Below are 17028 nucleotides of genomic sequence, written 5' to 3' on the forward strand. Positions count from 1 at the left end.
ATATAAGGACTTGCTTGAAAATAAAACCCCAAGGTGGGTGTCACCAATGGAAGCGAAGGCTCAGAAAAAGCTCAATATGGAGGCCAAATGGCCGAAATATTGGGAAATCTTGGAACAAGAGGGAGACAGATTAAAATTGCAGAGTTTTGAAAAATTAAAAAATAGAGTGCGAGATTGGCTTCATTATTATCAGATAATGAAGGCATATAATTTGGACAAAAAAATTGGCTTCCAGGTGGAAAAATCAAAATTGGAAACAGAACTGTTAGATCCTAAAATTAAGAACTTGTCAAGAATGTATAACTTGCTGTTGAAATGGAATACTCAGGATGAAATGGTGAAATCTGCTATGATTAAATGGGCACAAGATATTGGACACAACATTATGATGGCTGACTGGGAACAGTTATGGACCACAGGTATGAAGTTCACGGCATGTAATGCCTTAAGAGAGAATATAATGAAAATGATATACAGGTGGTACATGACACCAGTCAAGCTTGCGAAAATTTATCATTTGCCCGATAATAAATGCTGGAAATGTAAAGAGACTGAAGGTACATTCTTTTCCCCTTTGGTGGACATGCCCAAGGATTAAGGCTTTCTGGGAGATGATATATAACAAAATGAAAAAGGTATTTAAATATACCTTTCTGAAGAAACCAGAGGCCTTTCTCCTGGGCATGGTCGGCCAATTGGTGCTAAAGAAGGATAGAACTTTCTTTATGTATGCTACAACAGCAGCAAGAATACTCATCGCAAAGTATTGAAAGACACAAGATCTACCCACCCTGGAAGAATGGCAGATGAAGGTGATGGACTACATGGAACTGGCGGAAATGACTGGCAGAATCCTAGACCAGGGAGAAGAGTCAGTGGAGGAAGATTGGAAGAAATTCAAAGACTATTTACAGAAACATTGTAAAATTAATGAATGTTAGAAGGATGTTGAAATGAATCTATGCGACTTTAGCAGATATGCTATAAAGATTTAGGAAAAATAGACTGTTAATTCGTGAAAGGAGGGAAAGTAAAATTATATTAGTTTCAAGATAAATTTACAGGACAATAATTTGAAAAGAGGGAAAGGATTTGCTGAAATGGATAATTGACCTAGAATACAAAAAAGGGAGGTGTGAGGTCAGGGAAATAAGCCAATGAAAGATAAGTAATGGGAGGATTGATTTGTTTTTAATTGTTTTTATTTTTCAGTATTTTGTATTTTTGGTTTTATTATTTTTTTATTATTTTTGTAATTATTTGAAACTTCAATAAATATTAATTTTTTTAAAAATCACTCATTCACAGCCTAACCTACCTCATAGGGCTAAGAATCAAAAAAGTATGGGGTGGGGGGAGAACTATATACAGTATGCCACCTTCAGCTCCTTGGAGGAAAGGCAGGATTTAAAGGCGGTGAATAAACAAAAAGAGCATTTACATTGTCACAAGTCACATACAATCATTGAGTTGGAAGAGGACTTGGAAGTCATCTACTCTATCCATCTGCTCAGTGCAAGAACTGCAATGCAAGATGCAGCTATGGCATTGCTGACAGGTGGTTCTCCATGCTCTCCTTAAATATCTCAAGCAAAGGAGATCCCACAGCTCTTGCCATCAGGATGTTTCTCCTAAAGTTTAGCAGAATGTTCACCTGAAAGCTGCCTCCTCACTGTCTGGAGCTGCCTGTTTGTGTAGCCCTGCCCTCTGCAGCAACAGAGAACAAATCTTTACCATCTTCCATTTTGGGATAGCTGAAGGCCAGTATGGTGTAGCCCCATAGGCTTCTCTACACATACATTTGTCAGCGAAGCTCAGATGCTGACAGGTGGAGAAGAAGCAGGCATAGGGAGAGGACAGTTAGCAGCGGAAGTCAGAGAGGAGGGGGAGAGCAGCTGTAATCTGAGCTCTGAACAAAGGGGAGAAGAAAGACAGGGCCAGAGTGACATGCAGTTGGGTGAAAGCTCCAATAGTGAGTCAGACATTGAAATGCAGGAAGCATTCTCTCCCAAATCAAAAGTGGCCGAGACAAGAGACAAGGGAAAGATATGGAAGAGAAGGTGGGGGCTTCCGTGCTGGGGAAGTGGGAGGAGCTCAGTCCAGGCAACTCCAGCTTCTGGGATGGACAATGAGTAGAGGAGTTCCATCCTAGTTTGTTGTTTTAGCAATAAATCTGAAATAATTAGCAGCCAGAGTCGTCTCACATTTGTGGGAGAGACCAAGCCATAACACCATTCCTCCTAGGATTTGGTTTCTAGAGATTCTGGCTCCAAGAGATTCTGGTGCAATTGATTCTGGGATTCGCTTCTTGAAGTATACATTGCAGATTCAGTGGCAGCTGCCACACATAAACCGAGAATAATGGGCCAGTGGGCCAAAGCTTAGTGACATAGGCTGCAGCTTAAATCCCTGGCGTATCCAAGAAAGGCTCCTTCTGAAACATTGGAGAACTGATGCCAGTCACTGCAGATCAGGGATTGCTCACCTTTTTGGCCAAAGGACCCCTACCCATTTCATGCACCACACAGGACATCCATTGCCAACCTCAGCAGTGTGTCTGTTTTGTTATATTTTTGACACCACTGCCAAAAGTGGTAGGATCTTTGGGGACCAGAACAATTTGCTTGTTGGCTGGTGGAGGTTGGATTCCCATAGGCCATCTATCCCTGACTCTTGTAAGGCAGTTTCTTATGTCCCTTATATGTTTCAAGCTTACCTATGTTTTTGAATGTATAGATCCTCCTGTACATTCATCATATCTACATAAGAAACATTTGTGACGCTTCAAGCTGTTAAAAAATGAATTTGCTGGGCGAAGGGACATGGCACATTAAAACCATCCTTCTTAGCACCCACACAAAAATGTAAGAATATCTCCATCAACCATTTCCTCAATACAACCTGTAATTTATGGAAGTGATATTTTCTGGTATTTTTACCACCCAGTTACATGGATATTCTTTTCAAACCTGAGACAGATTAAAACCAGCAACCTCTCCCCTTCTTCAAAATGTCATTTTAATTCAGATTTCTTTAAAAATAAAATAAAATAAAATAAAATCTTGTAGTGTTTAATCTTAGCATATCTATTTTAGGAAAGATGGAGGCTGCTGTTCTAGCTGAACCTGGAGATGAATCCTCAGGTTAATTGGAGGTATGTGACATTTTCCTGACCAACAATTTTGATGCATTAATCATAATTGCTGAAATACAAGAAGGCAGATGAGGCCCTGTTTGTGGGCGGAGGAGCAAAGCAGAAATGTGTGTAGAGCAGTGCTTGGAATTTCACTGATATAGCAGCTGGAGTAAGTTTCAAATGCTTGAAGAAAAAAATCCCAGCACCTGGGTAAGAACCAGGTGTGGAGCCATAGATAACACACTGCTCATCTAACACAGGGGGTGGGACCTTCAAGCCATGGACCAGTCTTGGCCCACCAGTGGGGTACAATCTGGCCAACCATGCCTTTCCTCCACATGCCCATCAGCTGACATCATTGGTAATGTCAGCTGGTGGGTGGAAGGACAGGGCTTAATTTAATCTTGCCTTGGCAGCCTGCACCATTCTTAGCAGGGAGCAGGGTTGTGTTGTCAAGGGAGCAGAATTTAATCTCTACTCACCAGCTGATGAGCAGCATTTAAATCCTGCTCAAAAGGGCTGTTTGAAGCAGTTTGCACACTTCTGGTGGGTAGGGAAAGAGCAGTGGCAGCAGTTGGGTGGGGAAGAAGAATGCCCCCTGCTTCTGCCCACCTGCTTGCAGAAGTGTGTGAGCCCAATACTCTGCCACCCCACCACTGGCTCCTGTGAAGGAAGATTGATCCTGCTTGGTTCATGTATGTGTGTGAGAGAGCTCCTTGCTTATGGCTTAAGGTGTTACGTAGCCATAAAGTATATTGCATATACAGTGGTACCTTGGTTTACAACCATAATCCATTCCAGAGGTCTGGTTGTAAACCAAAACAGGTTGTAACCCAAGGCGCACTTTCGCCAATGGGGCCTCCAAAAAAAATAATGGGTTGTAATCCAAAAAATGGGTTATAATCCAAAAAAAGGGGACACACACTTCCGGGTTTGACGTGGTTGTAATCCAAAACGGTTGTAATCCAAAACGGTTGCAAACCAAGGTACCACTGTACTTTACAAATTCCCTTTTGCCATGTTGATAGTCCTCTCTTAAACCAACACAATGCAGAACACAAAAGCAGAAAACAATGGTGGCATCCAAACAAGGTGGAAATGTTCTCCCAGAGACACAAGAGAAATAATTGCTTTCACTCAGATGTGTTTTCTGTGATAGTCAAATCTGCTTGGCTACATGGTGTTGCAACAACCTCATACTGGCTATATAGTCCCTTATTGGAAAAAGGAAAAATGCACAAAAGCAGTTGGTGATAAGGGCAGTAAACAGCTGCAAAATGCAGCAAACCAATGAGAAAAAATGCAAGGTGGGGGGGGTGTCCTTTGGAAAAGATCTTGCCCCTTCCTCTCCAGCCTATCGCACCAAAAGCATCTGCCCATAAAACTTCAACTCAGTCCTATTTTGGGTGTCCTTTAAGGTTGGGAGCTCCATCCATTCCATTCTAGCCAGTCTCCAACATCTGTAAGACATTGGATATCAAGTGGCCTGTATGCAACCCATCACACCACAATGGCCATATATGACGTCCTCTTCTTTGCTGGGATATTGCCATATCATATACAATAAGAGACCCTGAGAAACAGCCTTCATCTACAAATACTAGATTGTTCTGCTGCCCATCCACCCTGCCATAGCAGCCTCTTTTTCCTGTGACTTGCCCTCTCCCAGTTTGCTGGGAATAGTTCTAAAAGAGCTTTTGCTCATTTTTGAATTCCTGGCAATCCAGGGACATTAAAATCAGTGGGAGTTTCGTTCCTGTAGATTGGATCTCTAATTTGCGGCTTGTTACTTTACAACTTACACGACATTTATTTTCCTTGCTTAATTATATGTGTGTTAGTCTGGAAACCTAAGCAATCTCAACCTATTAGATAATGGCGTTCCCTCTCCTGTGAAGCACCGCTAAAAATCCAGCCCTCAGCTCCCTTTTTCATTTCGTTTTTTGCCTTCAGCTAATTGCTTTTAACACCAAATTTGATAGCTAAAGGCTAAAAGGAGAGATGATTCAGTCTCAGCAAACCTTCATCTGACATTTATGTACTGCTGAAAGAAGATCAATGAAACCTCCAGGCTGCTTTTTGAGGTAGCTGGAAAGGTATAGGATACTTAATTAAAACATGTTATCAAACCAAAACGGGGTTCAAAAGGCAGGGTAGTCAACATGTGTCCTATACATATTGCAGACTACAGCTGCCGTCAGCACCTGACAGCATATGCAGCGGTCAGGAATGGTGGAGGTTGTAGTACACAACCCCTGTCATAAGTCAACCATATTATGATAATGATCCATAGACATGCTCTTTTGCTGCTTATATCCTGATCCATAACCTAGTCAAGCTAGGTTCAACACTAAGTGTTAGTACCCGATTGGTGTGCCTTGGCAGGTGGAGGGCCTCTGATCCAGCAGGACCTTCTGTCAGTGTCCTGATATGATCTCCAGCAATTCCTTCTCTCGCCTTCAGTCCCAGAGCTGTTCTGGTGGGGTGAAGGATACTTTGGAACAACAAAACAAGTGGTTTTGGAGTGTGCCTGGGTGAAGAGGAATTGCCTAAGGTTGCTAGATCCATGGTCCAGCAATAGAAGGCTCTGCTGGATTGTAGACCTTTGCATCTACACAGAGGGGCACCAGAAGAATACAGCTCTAGGTGTTTACTCTGGAATCTCCGTCCTTTGGTCATTTCCTTTTTATGGGACAGCTACATGATGCCATTATCAAACTGCTGCTCTTTTGCACTTCACATATGCCTTCTTCTTCTTTTAGATAGGGATGGAAGAGAAATCTAATTCAGGTGAATCTGTCAGATTTTCACTTTCCAAAAACAATGTGCAAACCAAAACAGTTTTAACTGTTTTTAATGTTTTTATTGCTGTAAACTGGATATACTGTAAATGACATAGTGTTATATGTTGCTATAAATAAATAAAACATTTCTATAAATGTTTCTATAGATAAATAAAACACAGCTATCCTTTGAAATTCATACTTATCCAAATTTTGCAATACAATTCTCCAACCAAATAGTGTTTGCAAAAAGACATGTATTAGAGGAAAGTGTGCATAAAAATGAATATATTAGTGAAAATAACATACCAAAATGCATTATATTTGGTTACTTTTTTCAAGAATGTGTAAATTAGTCAAAGCTATACCAAAATGTATTTATAAGTAGTAAAATGCTGGTGAATTTTCATGGGATTTTTTTTAAAGCACACACTCACACACAAATTGTTGCAGAACTATGGAAAACTAAATTTAACTTTGAGGGGGGAAAGAGAAACTGATAGAACCAAAATTAGTAGATACGTTCATCTCTCTTTTTAGATGTTAATTTAATAATCCTGGAAGGTGTATATCAACCCAGTACAATTCCCCCCCCCCCATTGAAAGAGGTGCATACTTTGATTTTCCTTACGAATAGCACTGCTTGCATTTTTGGGACAATATATGTTTAGAATACATTACATAGTATCTTGTCAAAGTATGAAATAGCACTGTGCAGAATAATATGAGATCTCAAAAGCCACCAAGTGTCCAAACCAATATCCCTTTCAAAAGTATAATTAAAGGATAGCTGTGAAGCTAAATTAAACATTAATTATGTTGATGAACTTTTCAGGAATTGTATGGCATGAACAATAATTTTTCTTTCTTACAGGGAACCATGGCAAATGATATTTGATTTCTCCAAGGTAAATTTCTTTCTCATTTTGACAGGAAAATTGGACCAGGCAATAATAAAGATGAGTGAGTTTCATTTCTACTCCTCTCAAAGTTTTTGCCCGCCTTCCTGTCCCACACAATAAAATGTTCAGCTTTCTATGACTAGCTCTAAGAAGTTCATATCTGCAGGATTCTTTTCATAAAAGACAAACAGAAAGCTCAGAAAGCAAATACAAAAAGTAATAAGGTGCTGGCTTGTTAATTTAAGCTTTTCAGGGAAGAAAATTTATTGGCATGAAGCCACGGATAGAATTTTTCTCGTTAGAGCCTAATTGTGTATACGACACCACGGGCATCTCCTTTTGTTAACAAGACTACTCGTATGATCAGAAACAGAAGCAGTTGATTAACCTGTATGATTTCAACTTGTGCTGAAAGAATTTGGATTAGCTCCTAACTAACCATAGAGCCTGGTGTGCTCTGGTCCATGGGGTCACGAAGAGTCAGACATGACTAAACAACAACAACAACAACCATAGAGAGGATAAACCCAATTCAAAACTCAAAAAGAGTTTTGCTCTGGATGTCACAGATTGCCCTGTCCTTCATATTTACCCCCAATCCTCTTTTAAAGATACCCGAGTTGGTGGCCATAACTGCTTGTGGGGAGTGTTATATTGATCCCTCTGTGCAATGGTGTTTGAATATGCTCTGCATAGTGGTGTGTGTGTGTGTTTGCTTAAATTTTTTTTTTTGCAAGCTTGTAACGAGGGAGAAAGGATATTAGGTGCCTCTCTCTCACACACAAACATCAAAGTAGCCCCCCAGAAAAGATGGGGATCTCTTTACAATAAGTTTTGTTGATGGTGTTCGGTGAACTTTAATCTCTCTGGAGCCAAAGATATTCTACAAAAGCACTGCTAATCCCAGGCTGCCTGTTGACCGTCTTTATAAACTCTTTATAAACTGAACTTTAAAGCCACTATTTGCAGTAGGTTTAGAGAGTGACATTAGCAGACGGGAGATCAGAATGTTTGCATTTTGTGGCATTTTGATCTTTGGGGCTGCAAATAAAATCTACACAGTATATCTGGAAAGAAAACAAACAAATGTGCATGGGTGACATAATCTACACTGGATCTTGAATTTAATCAATGGGTTTGCGTTACTCAAACTCTTAACAAAAGCCTGAGAAGCACCTGCTTAACACAATATGGAATTAATTTCCTTCCAGCTGAAACAATATTTTTTTAAAGCAGAAGCATACAACATTCACTCATAGTTACAAAGTCTTCAGATGTATTTCACTGTGTGGTCTTGGGCCAAAAACCATTTCTTTGTTGAACCTTCCTTACAGAGTTGTTGAGAGGATAAAACTGGAGAGGGGATCCATGTACATTGCCTTGAGATCCTTGGAGGAAAGATGGGTATAAATGTTAAAAACAAATGGTTGAGGGAGCTAGGTATGTTTAGCCGGGTGAAGAGAAGACCGAGAAGTCATACGATAGCCATCTACAGATATCTTAAGGGCTGTCTCATGGAAGATGGAGCAAGTTTTCTCCTGCTCTGGAGGGTAGAACTCAAACCAATGGCTTCAAGTTGCAAGAAAGGAGATTCTGACTAAACATCAGGAAGAACTTTCCAACAGTATGAGCTGTTTGACAGTGGAACAGACTACCTCAAAAGGTGAAAAACATTCCTTGATTAGAGGTTTTTAAACAGAGGTTGCATGGCCATCTGTAAGGGAATATTTAGCTAGGATCCCTGCATTGTAAGGAGTTGGCTTAGATGACCCTTTGAGTCCATTTTATGAGCTGCTAAACACTGCTATTGCCTCTAAGTCTATTGGTCAATTTATCCCCACAGTCCTCCACTATGACGATAGTTTCATAGACACTATTAGCTACTGAAAACGTGAAGTTTGACACAGTTCAACTGCACACTCCCATACTTTAGCTATCAGACTTCACTGGTCTTTGCTTTCTCTGAGGGCCCCTTTCTTTCAAAGTCACTGCCATGCATCCTAGATCAAGGGCAGAGAACTTGCAGACCTCCAGATGTTGGTGGACCACAACATGCACCATACCTGAATATTGGCCAGGCTGGCAGTGGCTGATGGGACTTGGAGTCCAACATCCTATGCAGTTCCCCAGTTTGGTTCTACAGCATGCATTTATATAGGATGCTATAGGAACCGGGAAGTGGGAGGGCCAGAGTGGACATATTTTGTCCTCAACCTGTCATCGATGTGCACTCTCAATCTCTGAGCTTCTCCCAGGATGAAGGAACATGACCAGTAGGCTTTCAGATGGTCATCCCCCCCCCCCAGATGTAGCTTCCTCAAGTATGAAAGTTTAAAAGAGAAGCAAAACTGCCCACAACAGCAATACATGCCCCTACTCCTACATAGACAGCCCACATCCTGAACTAGTCTTTGCATTCTATCTGCATTTTAAAAATTCTGTTTTATCTATGTTTCCTTTGGCATGGTCTACTGTGTAGATAGTGATGAATTATAGTAATAAATAAGAAATATTGCATTCTTCTGATACGGGCAATCCCCCAGGTAGTTTCTCCAAAGCTCAATCCATTACTTCAATTATTATTTCCACAAGCCAAAGATACAATTTGGTGCCACTGCCACAATGCAATTAAAGAAATGGTGCGAAAGTCTCCAGATATTTGTTTGCTGTGTATATGTGCTTATCTTTGAAGCACACATTTCCATTAACATAAATCCTGACAGCAGTGTCATTGTAGCAATTTAGGTGTGATGTTAATCTCATGTAGGCCATTAACGTCACAGTTTTTAAGAAAAGTAGCTGCGGGGGGGGGGAGGGTTCAGGGCCTGTTAATGAAGTTGCATAAATAGCACAAGCCAAGTCCAGAGAGACAAGTCTTGAGAACACCTTACTGAATAATCTGAACAAAAACTGTGTATAATTTGGGGCGAAAGGAATAGGTGTTGTTCCCAGCAGGAAGAAATAAAACTAAACATACAGAAGAAAACTCTCCCAAAACAACACAGCTAATCAGAGGACATGCTGCCTACATGAAGATCATGCCACTATGCTTGGTAGTTAAGCAACACCTCCATCTACCCCCTTCTTGGCTAGTTGACATTAATACTAACAGAAGGGAGAAACCGAAATATCATCTTTTCCTTTTCCTTTTGCGGAGGCAGATTTAGGTGAGAGCGACTGGTCCACCCACAAGCTGAGAGGGGGCGCTGCAACAATGACGAACAATGGAAGGTGAGAGGTGAGTGTGTGTGAATTTTGATGGCACACAGAGCATCGCTGAAATTTTAAAGCCCAATGTCTGCCATTGCCTATTTTGCTTAGCAGATGAGCTTCTCATCCTAAACCTCTGCTTCCCATTTGTCAGTCCAGCATATAGCCATCTATACTTGGTCACCCTGGGAGTCTTTTCCTGTTGCATTATCTTCTGTTTTTTCTTTTCTACAGGAAATCTTCATCCTTAGGATGCATATAAGTAATGAGGCAATTAGCAGCATGTCTAGCTTGACAACCCACCCCCAAACTCATAGAACCCTCATCATGCTTGCATTGCTTGTGCTTCTTATTTATTTATTAAAAGCCTCCACAAAGAAAATTAAGTCTATTATTCAATACATTTTTAAAAATTAATATTTAATAGAGAACCTCTGACCATGTATTTAGTCATGGCAAGGGGGAAAAGATATTGATAATTTCCTTTCTGTGTCTTATATCTAGCCACAAAGAAAGGGCAAAGCATTTGTTTCCATTCTTGGCATATAGGTGTTAGTTTTATTTATTTCCTGAGTAGGACCAATCAGCGAGGACCATAAATACCAAGCACCACCACTTTGAAACATGTCTCATTATCCTCCACATGCTTTGGGTCTCTCTGAATGCATTTTGACAAAACATTTACATAAAATACAACTTTTAGCTCTTAAAGAACATGAGAGGAAAAGGTACTAGTGCAGCTCCTGTGAATGACAAGCCCATTCTGGATTCGAGCACCAGCAATGAATTAGATTTACAGCACAGCAAAGTATATGGGAGCACTTTAATTTAACTAAGTTATGTGACTCAGAGCCAACATTGCCTTTAATGCAAGCACTCAAGGTTATAGATGAAGCTCTTGGGGCTATAGATTAAGCTGCCCGGCAGTTCTGATATAAGATAGTGTCAAAGAGTCAAGAAGATGGGAATCAAAAGTTCCCCCCTCCTCTTCTTGACTCCTTGAATTCCTTTCTCCAGTACCAAAATATCAGAATCAGCTTAGAGTCCTTGGGATGAGAGCCTTTCGAAGAACAAAAACCTGAAGGGGTGGATGGAACTTGAAGGGGTGCACTGGACTGATATTCATATTTTAAAGTCCTGCCTACTGTTGCCAATGGACCTTGGCTAGTTGGACCAAAGGTGACAATGGGTTTCTTTCTGTGATATGCTATAGTACCTACACAATACTAATGTGTTATGTCATCCTGGATAGCTCAGTGAGCTGGAGCATGGTGCTGATAACACCATGGTTGCAGGTTTGGTCCCCATATGGGACAGCTGCACATTCCTGCATTGGGCTGGACTAGGTGATCCTCAGGGTCAGCGATCAGCAAATCATAGACTTTACATTTCTATGATTCTGGGATTCTCTGATTCACAGTGTGGTGTAGTGGTTAAGAGCGGTAGACTCGTAATCTGGGGAACCGGGTTCGCGTCTCCGCTCCTCCGCATGCAGCTGCTGGGTGACCTTGGGCTAGTCACACTTCTCTGAAGTCTCTCAGCCCCACTCACCTCACAGAGTGTTTGTTGTGGGGGAGGAAGGAAAAGGAGATTGTTAGCCACTTTGAGACTTCTTTGGGTAGTGATAAAGCGGGATATCAAATCCAAACTCTTCTTCTTCTTCTTCTTCTTCTTCTTCTTCTTCTTCTTCTGCTTCTGCTTCTGCTTCTGCTTCTGCTTCTGCTTCTGCTTCTGCTTCTGCTTCTCTGTGTACCATTCTCAACTTGTCCCCAATGACTAGAAGCTGGGGGGGGGGGCATTCCACTGTTTACTCCTAGCGCAGTGTGAACAAACATATTAACAAAATATGGTGTCATCCTGGGCCAAACCCTCTGGTTGAATAATAATTTGATCAAATCATAGTCATAGTCATAGTCATAGTCATAATAATTTATTTATACCCCAACCATCTGGATGGGTTTCCCCAGCCACTCTGGGTGGCTCTCAGCAGAATTAATGATAATCATAATAATAAAAAATGATAAAACATCAGACGTTAAAAGCTACCCTAAACAGGGCTGCCTTCTTACTCAGTGTTGTAAACTGCAAATCTTGGCCAACTGTTTCTGTGGAGATGCCGGAGGAACAATAATTCATCATCGTGAAGCTAATGCTAAACGTGAGCACTGTGGTAACCTGGTCCCTTAAACAGCCTTCTTCCACCTTCCAACTGACTGCAGGAATATCTGTAGAGTGAATCATCCTCACCATGGTGTATCATAGTTTTCTTCCTGCATTTTTGGCTTTGTGTTAATGGGTAAAAAACCCCAAACAGTTTTGCGTGTTAGATCTGTTTCACATCATTCAGAACAATATCTCTGCAGTTCCATCCTTTGCTATTGACATGCCTGTTCATTAGAAAAATCTAGCCATATCTAGTTTCTGGAACCCTGAGTGTCTCTTTTCTTTTCTTTCTACATTTCCCTTGATGTGTCTTTAAATCTCAGCAAATGGCGAATATAAAACTCTTATCAAGCTGGTGATCACCTTTTGGATCACACCTCATTCGTAGTTGGCTTTAAGTAAGCCTAGGCAGCTCAACAGCAAATGTAAAAATGCAATGAATTCGCCTCTAAAGCTTTATATAGTACTGTGCTGTCCAATCACTATGCCAACCAGGTTTCTTGGGTAGCTGGACTCTTAAGTGAGAATTCCTGCACTTCCCACGGAAATCAGTGAAGCCGGTTTCCTTCAGTTTCTCAGTTTCCCCAACTTGATATCTGCCAAATCTTCTTCCACATTAGTTTACAATTAAAAAAAACCCCACACAACAAGTTATATACATTTATGTGAACATGTCTTCAGATGTATGCCTTGTAATATGAAATTTTGTGTACAAAATTCCTTCAACTGTAACATAATTTTATTATTACATTTATTAGATGCCTTTTCTAGCCACAAGCAACTCAATGCATCTTTACAAAAAAAAAAAAAAAATACATTCATTAAAACCAGGGGAAAACATTAAAAACATTAAAAGAAGAAAGACAACATTAAAAACAACCCCTCTCCTTGAATGCAAAGGGTGATATCCAATGTTAGTCATATTCAGAGCAGACTCAGTTAAATCAATGCACAGTAACCAAAATAACATTGATTTCCCTGCCTCTGCTCTGAGTATGATTACGATACCACAAAGAAGGAAAACTACGGTAAATTTGCACTTAATATGCATATATTAAAACAATTATTTTCTTATTAAATGCCAAGGAATAGTCTGTTCTCCCCAGCTGTCTTGAAGAAAAAAGAAGCAAGGAGATTTAAATTTTAAAAGTCCTTAGAAAAAACACAGTGTTAAAGTTTGAATCTCCTTCTCCATTATCGCTCTTTGTCAGTGCTTCTCAAGTACCAAAATTATTTTTTAACGCAATACCATATTTAAATGTACCACTATGTTTTTATTTCTAAAAGCCTAAGTTATAACATTCAGTGTAAAATGCTCAGTGACGTTAATTCTGTTTGTTTCAGGTTATTCAAATATTTCCTTTAGACTGTTTTTGTGCAACTTCTATTTCAGATTAAATATTATCAAACTACAGTATACAGGTAGTTCTTTGAACTCTACTGCCATCTGCTGGTGACATTTAGGAGATGCAGTATAAGAAACATTCTGAACAGGCTGGCCATGTATTCTACTCAGCTGCACCACAAAGATTGCAGACTGAATTAGTCTCTGCTAGGCACTGCTGACCTATAAAGCCTTAAACAGTTCTGGACCATAATACCTTAAAGACCATTTCTCCCCCTATAAACCAATCTGGACGCTATGATCATCACCTGAAGCCCTTCTTTGTGTGCCTCTTCCATGAGGCCTTTTCTGCAGTGGCTCCCCATTTGCAGAATGCTCTCTCCAGGGAGACTCGCCTGGCGCCATTGTTACCTATCCTAGAACATTCCTTTTTTCCCAGGCCTTTGGCTAATTAAGCAGTCTATGAGGAAATCAGCCCTGAGTGCTCACTGGAAGGACAGATCCTGAAGCTGAGGCTCCAATACTTTGGCCACCTCATGAGAAGAGAAGACTCCCTGGAAAAGACCCTGATGTTGGGAAAGATGGAGGGCACAAGGAGAAGGGGACGACAGAGGACAAGATGGTTGCACAGTGTTCTCGAAGCTACCAGCATGAGTTTGACCAAACTGCGGGAGGCAGTGGAAGACAGGAGTGCCTGGCCTGCTCTGGTCCATGGGGTCACGAAGAGTCGGACACGACTAAACGACTAAACAACAACAACAACATGGTCTCTTAGACTGGGGGTGGCGGTGGCATTGTTTTGTTTGTTATTATGTATAGTATTTTTGTGTTTTTATACTGAGAACTGCCCTGTGACCCTCTCATGAAGGGCGACATAGACATTTAAATAATAATAATAATACTTTTGGCGTAAAGTAGAAGAAAATGTAATTAGGAAGCAGCTCTTGCTGGACATCATTTCAAAGTACTATAAGACAGAGTTAATGTGATTCCTTGGGGACAAGCCACTGATTCATCATACCACCACTGCTACGTAAGCTTACAAACATGAAGCAGCATCGAAATGCAAGAGATCTCTGCCCTACACATGGTCGTCTTGACATCCATCACATCAGTTGCAGGAGGCTAGAGCCCTTGCATTGCACAGCCGTGTATGCTTTCATTGCACACTTTTAATCTTTTTAAATGTTCTGTGATTTAGCGGTATATAAATGCTTTTATAAATAAATAAATAATTGTGTAAAATATGTTTCCATGATCTTGTGGTAAATTTGCTTGGCTTAACTCGCCGTACAGTGGTACCTCGGGTTACAGACGCTTCAGGTTATAGACACCACTAACCCAGAAATAGTACCTCGGGTTAAGAACTTTGCTTCAGGATGAAAACAGAAATCGTGGCGCGGCGGTGTGGCGGCAGCAGGAGGCCCCACTAGCTAAAGTGGTACTTCAGGTTAAGAACAGTTTCAGATTAAGAACGGACCTCCAGGGGGGCCCGCTAGGGGCGCATTGGAAGATGGCCAACAATAACATCTCTCCGGCTCACACGAGGTAATTAAGAGGCTGATATGGGAGTATGCAGCCTCCCTTGTTGCCCAAGGGAATGGGGAACACTGCCTTGCCTGCTGTGGCCATAAATCACCCCCGGATTCGAAAGAAGGGAGTGAGGGCACTAGGCACAAAGCCCTTGTGTGGATCCGGCTCTCCCGGACGCTGTCTCTGATTGCGCGCTGGCTGCATTAGCTCGAAATAAACAATTAGAAAAGAAGCAAATGCACATACTTCGAGTGAAGATCGGGAGTAAAGACTGCTAATTAAAGGGATCTCTGGGATGTGGAGCGACGGGCTGGATTCAACAATAAATCAAGAAGAAGAATCATCAAAGGATTGGTATGTCAGAGCGAGACTGAAAAGGGGGGGGGACTTTTCTTTTTTTGTCTTATGTGAGTACCCAATAACCCTTCCCCCTAAGAAAGAATCGTCGCGATTACTGATCACAAGCAGGAGGAGTAAGAACTGTGTGGAAATTAATTACTAATCAAAGATATGGCGTGTTGGAACATCAAGAATGTTCTCTGTGACGCAGTCATAAAAAGAGACTGTTATGGCAGGCCTGCCCGCAGGAGGACTGAGGGGGAGGAGGACTATGGCCGTTACTATATCGGAATGTGAGATTGGCCTAGCAGGGCCCCCTGAGAAAATTTATGAGAGCGGCAGGCCTGTGGAAACCAGGACAGACTGTGGGAAACGTTTTGTACGGAGGTGTTGAAATGATGTCTGTCTATTTTGATATGGCTCTTGGATGAGTGTAAAATCCACACAGGATATAACAACGTTTGTTTTCAACCCGCTTGTGGAGACTATCAGAGATCATAAAGAAAACAAGAAGATGAGGAAAACAACAAAGAGAAGATGGAATAGAACTGTGAATATTATTTGGACAGAACTGTGTATATTAAAGCAGCAGCAAGAGAGATGTTTGGATCCCGTTCGGAGCTCGAAGTATGGGTACCCCCAACAAAAATTTTAAAATTTGGCTGTGTGATTTGGAATTAATGTGATTTGGAATTAATGTGATTTGATTGGCCTGTTAATAAAAATTATTAAAAACAACAAAAAAAGAATGGACCTCCAGAACAAATTAAATTCTTATCCTGAGGTACCACTGTAGTTAATTTTCTGTCTTCTTTTGTACAACATTAAGGCTCTAAACTTTAGGGAACAAGTGGAGAACCTATCTTTGGCCCAAGGGCCATATCCCCTTCTGGGCAGCCTTCCGGAAGCCACATGCCAGTGGTGGGTGGAGCCCAGGGCAAAAGTGGATGGAGCAACAAATATAAATTTGACCTTTGTACAGTAGGTTACACAAACACACACCCTTCTCTCTCCAACATGTAGGCAGGCAAGAGGCATTACAGCGGCAGACTTTGAGCTTTCAAATTTCAGCTGTGCCCTGTGAGACACTAAAATTCAGCGCCCCCACCTTGCCCTCCATTCTACAGCATTGTGTTGCGGCCCCTTGCAGTGCTGCGCCCAGTTGCGCCACCCTAAAACCGCCTCTGGGCATGGTCAGAGTTCAAGGATATGTTCCAGTCAGGCAGAAACACTTCAGTAGAATGTTAAACATAGTCAGTGAGGGGTGCGGCCTGGTAAGAGTTTTTAGGGCCAGATGGAGAGACATGGAGGGCCACATTTGGTCCTTGATTCTGACCTTCCCCATACCTGATTTCGTATATTTGCTTATCTTCCTGGTGTTTTTTTTAGAATTGTCCTTTTCCCATATTTTTCTTTCTCTTTTTACAGCTTGTGTTTGTGTTTCAGTGGGGAGCCTACTCAGGCTAATGAGACTGGCAGAACAGATCAGAATGCGGCAAGATCTTAAAACCATTTTAGATTTCAGATGTTATTCAGCAGACCCTCAGAGGAAAAATGTATTAAAAACCCAACACCAGCAATTATTTCTGGAGCTAGCCTCAGTAATTCTCCTATCTC

The sequence above is a fragment of the Podarcis raffonei genome, chromosome 7, assembly GCF_027172205.1.
Source record: "Podarcis raffonei isolate rPodRaf1 chromosome 7, rPodRaf1.pri, whole genome shotgun sequence".
NCBI classification, from domain to species: domain Eukaryota; kingdom Metazoa; phylum Chordata; class Lepidosauria; order Squamata; family Lacertidae; genus Podarcis; species Podarcis raffonei.